Source organism: Micropterus salmoides, unplaced genomic scaffold (assembly GCF_014851395.1).
Source record: "Micropterus salmoides isolate LMB-PRFRI ecotype aquatic unplaced genomic scaffold, ASM1485139v1 Ms_hic_scaffold_18, whole genome shotgun sequence".
NCBI lineage: Eukaryota > Metazoa > Chordata > Actinopteri > Centrarchiformes > Centrarchidae > Micropterus > Micropterus salmoides.
The window spans coordinates 30,542,665-30,548,664 of NW_024040928.1; the positions used below are offsets into that span (position 1 = coordinate 30,542,665).

The window sequence follows — 6,000 nt, forward strand, 5'->3', positions numbered from 1 at the left end:
ATCATCAAAATAAAAGGAATGAACACTTGAAATATATCAGTCTGTGTGGAATGAATGTATACATTATACAAGTTTCACCTTTTGAATGGAATTACTAAAATAAATCAACTTTTTGATGATATTCTAATTATATGACCTGCACCTGTACTCTCTCTAGCTAGTCTGAAGCAGATTTTGTGAAAATTGTATTACAAAACATACATCAATACAGTCCATCACAGTAAGAATGTCCTTTTTCTAGCACAGAGCACAAACAACACCAGTTTATTCCACAAGAGTCAGGTTATGGATGAAAAAGTATGATCAAGCGGAGGGCATGCAAAGGACAGAGAGAGGAGGAGCAGCACAGTCAGAGACTTTCTCACCAAATGCTGATGCACGTGAAAATCTTGGACTTTCCCAGATCCAGGTGCAGTAGGAAAGAGAGCCAAGAGATGATGTGATCCAAGAAACAGAACTATAAAAGGAGGTGAAAGTCAGTCGTTACATGGTTTTCATGTCAACTCGGGTCTCTGTTCTGGTAACAGAATGGGGCTCTATTTTGCACCGATCTCTGACTCACTCCGGTGGAACTTTTGTATTCTAATTGGTGTCTGTTTTGTTGTTAATAAAAATGTTGGTAAAAGTTCAAGCTTTCTTATCTGACCCAAGTCTTGAATTTTTACACGATATTACTCCCACACTTCTGTGTTTTGGTTTTAAAACGGAGACCTTTCGCTACGTTTGCACCTCCCGTCCAGACTAAAACGGAGAAGTTTGGAAATGCTGCCGACCCAGTTTCGCGTTTCTAAACTCCAGGTAGCGTTTTAGTGAAGACGGGCAAAAACGGAAGACTTTACAAACGACCACCGCTGCTTTTAACTCCCGTGTTGCATTCAGTAACAGTCCCAGCTTGTTATTGGTCCATGCAAAATAAAAACCTGTTGCGGTTCTTCGTCTGTAGTACTTTATTCTTTCGCCAAATCGCCATCTGCTTCAAGTTTACACTGGCACGTGCATGCCCAGTGTACATGAACGGCCACTAGATGTGCATTTTCAGTCGATTTAATGTAGACGGTGTGGTGGGAAAAAGCAAACACTTGTCTTTCTGTGAATTTTATTCAAGTCTTCTGCAGAAGGAATTCAAGGGGACACATACACATCTGAGAGTATCATCCGAGTGAGCTGCAGCGTAACAGGTCATGCAGCTTTTATCTTAGTCTCAGGGTCGGAGTCCTATCTCATCAAAGAAACATGGTGTCTTTCAGTGTTCCCTAGGGGACACTCAATCTGGATCTATTGACCCCTTTTCAGTTGGTAAACATTGTGACATATTTGTGTGGGCGGGGCATAGCTGGAGGCAGAAATATTCCCCTGAATACTTCAACAACGGTAGCTAGCAAATGTTGTTAGCTTTTTTTTTTTTCAACAATGGATGGAGAAAATCCGATTTTATCTGAATATGTAAGGTCACTCACTGTCCGGGACCGTGATAATTATTTTAAAAAGTTAACTTTAACAGACGGAACCAGATTGGTCGACCCCTACACACTCACTCTGGATGGACGAACTGACAGGATTACCTCCGGTAGAGTGGCCTGACATCTACACCTACCTGATAGAGAAACCGAGCGTGTATAGTAAAGACAAACTGAGGGCGTATAAATCCTTAGATGCCTATAACTACGTACTGAATGGTCACGTACAAGACTTAAAATAAAGATTTAACAGATGAGTTTTGTGTCGTATGATCCGAAGTTCTGCCTAGCCAGCGCCAAGGCCAGAAGACGACCATGTACCAGGCTTGGGTCATTGTAAACAGAAGAAACAACTACGTCTTGACCGCGAACTGCACTTGCATGGCTGGGTGAGTAACTTAGCTAATATAAGATTAGAAAGATCACATTTGATATTGAATTTAAATGGAAAAAAAACATTTGTTGTTAATAGTTATGTTCCATCATTATGTTGTGTTTAGCTATGTTGGTGTGTTAGCTATGCTATGAGATGAGCAACAAGTTATCACTCAGTTTAATTTTCCATCTGACATAACAGTCTAGGGTCTTGCTGCAGCCATGCAGCCGCAGTGCTATTTAAGGTGGAGCTGTATGTTAGGATGGGGAGGACCGAGCAGCCAGCAGGCACATCAGGAGAATGTCTCTGGAAACAGACGAAGAGAGAGGTCAAACCAGCCAGAATTAGGGAGATCAACTTCCAGAGGCCTAAAAGACAGTTGACCGCAGCAGTTCCAGCCAAAGTCAGGAGGTTCAATAGCAGTGCTAGAGGCATGTACCAGAGTAGATGAGGGTTTGTTGAGTTAAGAATTAAGCTGCAATTACTACCTGACCAGGTCAGAGCTATTCTGCTAGGTGAAGATTCATTCTCAAATGTCCAGTCAAACTTTGAAGTGCTTAGTTGAATCTCAACACATTTTACATACCAGATATGAGACAACCAAGAAAGCAATACAATATCTTATAACACAATCATATAAATATGCATACATACACACATTAAAGTGCGTTAAATATTGTTGTCCTATCTCATCTTCTAGAACTCACAGATGAAGACATCCAGGAACTGTATTCGATTGCCCCTGACGCTGCTGTTCTTACCAGCATAGAAAACAGTGACACTGACACAGCGTCTGAGTCTGAGCTAGAGCATCCTCCAGAGTTGCCAGAGCCGCTCACAGCCTTGTACGACCCTACGCTCAGACAGCACACACATGGGGACATCAGAGAGAAATGTGAGGAAGCCTATCTCAACATGAGAAGGAACATCCACCCAGATCAGTGTGAGACTATCACAAAACTGCAGGCAAAGTCCCAAGACTGGCTCACTCATAGGGCAGGCAGGATTACCAGCACAAGATTTTACTGTATGTAAAGGTGACCATCTGCACAAAACCACCCTGGACAAAATCATGCGCTACAATGACACCAACATACAGGTTCCAGCAGCTGTATGGGGAAGAGACAAAGAGGAAATTGCTAGGGAGCGTTACACCAAAGAGCTCAACAAAACCCATCAAAATGTAACGGTTAGTCCATGTGGTTTTGTGATTCGACCTGATGAACTGCACCTAGGCGCATCTCCAGATGGGAAAGTTGTGTGTTCCTGCTGTGGGGAAGGGGTCTTGGAAATCAAATGCCCATATAATACAGGGAAGGCCTACAGGGTGTGACAGTCACTAAGGATTTCTGCCTTGACAAAACATTCCAACTAAAGAAGACACACCAGTACTACCACCAGGTTCAACTGCACATGTTTGCCTGCAATGTCCAGTACTGTGATTTTGTGGTGTGGACAACTCAGGAGCTGGTTGTAAATCGCATCTCAAGAGATGAAGAGCTCTTGCAGAAGGATTTACCTAAAGCGAAGCAATGTTTTGTATCTTTCATTCTGCCAGAACTTCTAACCCGCAGCCAAGATCCTGCCCTTCAACCACCAGTGTTTTGTAACACCTGTGAAAAGCCAGAGTTTGGTAAAATGATTGAGTGTAGCATGTGCAAAAACTTCTTTCATTATAGTTGTGCACAAGTTAAGAGGAGGCTACAGAACTGGCACTGCAGTTGCTGCAGAGATAAATACACCTGACTCACCTGTGTCTATTTTCACGGTTAGCCATGAAGAGATATATGCTTCTATTTCAGCAGGGAATAAGTACTATTTTACAGCTACATGTTAGTGAACTGGGCTACATACAAAAATAGTTAAACCTTCAATGTGGTGATAAGGTATTGGGTATGGAAATGTATGTATGTAATGGCATAAGAGATATTTTAAAGTATGATTCCTGTAAATTAAGAATGAGATAACAGTACAATGTAGTATTAAGATGTAAATATTTTTAGAAATAAATTCTGAACACTGCAAATTAATTATAAAACTTCTGTATTTAATTATTCTTTCTTACCAGGTTCTTAAAAATTCCACTCACAATTAACAACAATGTATATACAATCACAGATGATTCACATTAATTAAAACAATTCTCAATTGAATTAGAGTGAAAAGCATATAATCATCAGTATTGTTGTACACACAACACTGATATTTCATACACGACACACTCTCTCTTTCTGGGTACCACAGATTTACACAAATTGGTAAGAGCACCACACAATCACCATGTCATCCAAAAGGCTAACTTGGGAAATAGGAATAACAGAATGCAAAATTTTGAAACTCTTCCATCTGCTTGTAACTCTCTCTACATGTATTCTCACACGTGACAGTTGTCTGGATGAATCTACTTCACAAGCAGGTAACTGACTCTTTCCTTTGGTAAAATTGGTATACGCAAAGTGGCACCATAAGCAGCAAGTTGATCCCTGATCAAAAACCCCCTGTCCGCTAAGATTTCATCTTTGGGCTCCAACAAGTGCAAAAATCCTGATTCAAGTGTTATCTGTTTATCTGACACTCTCCACCCCAGCCCGTGGACAGAAATGAAACTGCCCCAGCAGGTGTTATTCCCACCAGGTACTTAACAGTGTTGTGATGCTTGTAATTGGACCAGGTTTGAGCCCTGGCAGTCAGTATTAGGTCTTTCTATGAATATCTCTGTACAGTCAATTATACACCTGCATCTCTTGAAATGTCGCCTGAAACTTTTGGGCATATTTTTAAGGACAGCACCTTTACTTGGCCATTTAATAATGGATTTCAAGATGTTTGCCATTACAGGCAACCAGGACCTTAGAATGTTTGACACTGTGCTTTCAGAAACTTTGAACCTATATGCAATATCTCTGTTACTGAGCCCCAATCTCAGTTTCATAAGAACGACTAATAAATGATCTTCTAGCATGAGACTTTCAGTTCGCTTCTGCACACTGTCTTTAATTTTGACATTAACCAACTGAAGATGACTGAAGTTAACCCAGTGAGAAACAAAGTGTGCAGCATTGTTTTTGATCGTGGAGAATGAGAAGCGTGATTTCTGAAGCTCCTATTTCAGTCTTTCATTCTCCTCTTTAAGTTGGTAAAAGTCTTTTCTTAAGTTGACATTCAGTGTTGAGTTGATCATATTCTCACTGAGACTGTTGTATCTGCTTCAGGGACCATAGCCTCAGCTTCTTCCACTGCTTCCTCTGGTGTCACTGGATCATCATTAGCTGGAAGACATTTGTGAAAAACAAATGACAAAGCAGTTTGATAAATGTATGTATGACAAAAACATTGTACTGTGCATAAAACATTTTGAATGTTCTTACCATGGCAAGAAGCCTGTTGCTCCACTGTTGAACATTCCCGTTTCCTCTTTCTTTCCAGCCTTAGAAAAGCAGAACAAAACAGAGAAGACAGAGATTTAGTGAGGAAGACTGCACACACGAGTTACAGCCTATGGTAACCACTCACCTAGCCACATTAAGAAACTCAATTTCACCTACCTCTCCAGCTTTTCCACAGGCCTCATTCTGCCATTTATAGGAAAACACAGACGGGACGAAGTCAGGGCTGTCTTCATCCATAGAAGCCTGTCCTACAAAATAAGAAGAAGTAATTAAAGCTAGTGTCAGCCTACCTTATATGTAGTTAGCTAGCTAAGGTTATCCTTTTCGTTGGCTACTAACTGTGGTGAAAGTTAGCAAATCCAACTACTTGAACATAATACCTGTACATGACACGGGCCTTCTCACTGTACTTTCTACAATTGCAAACCTGCAACGGTTGAAAGGCAGACGACACCACAGTGTACGTTTATGTTAACGTTATCTAACGTTAACAGTTAGCTAACTGCATTAGTTGTATCGACAAAGTTTGCTAACTATGACCTCAAAAGTCAGCATCACGACAGAAATAACTATATTGTTAACGTTACCATTTCTATTTAAGTGGGCATTTAGCATTATGAGAATATGTAGATAACGTTACTTTATCAACGAAAGACACTAGTTTATTTACCTTAACTTACCTGAATGAAGTGTGCGCTGCATACGCGAGTTTTTGATGATCGTTTCTGTCCAGTCCGCTCGTTTTATTGCGTTTAACCACAGCTGTCTTCGGGTTTTT

General features: G+C 40.8%; 1 protein-coding gene and 1 long non-coding RNA gene across 2 annotated transcripts in view; one reads left to right on the forward strand and one right to left on the reverse strand.

Annotated features, from left to right (window-relative positions):
* The window catches only part of LOC119909371 (NACHT, LRR and PYD domains-containing protein 12-like), a 216,718-nt gene that overhangs the window by 190,317 nt on the left and 20,401 nt on the right, over positions 1-6,000 (forward strand). The window lies entirely within an intron of this gene.
* On the reverse strand, positions 5,018-5,401 carry LOC119909458. The gene is made up of 3 exons (XR_005445442.1): positions 5,379-5,401; positions 5,202-5,260; positions 5,018-5,102 (listed from the first exon to the last, which is right to left on the reverse strand). It is a non-coding gene; the product is annotated as an uncharacterized LOC119909458 (long non-coding RNA).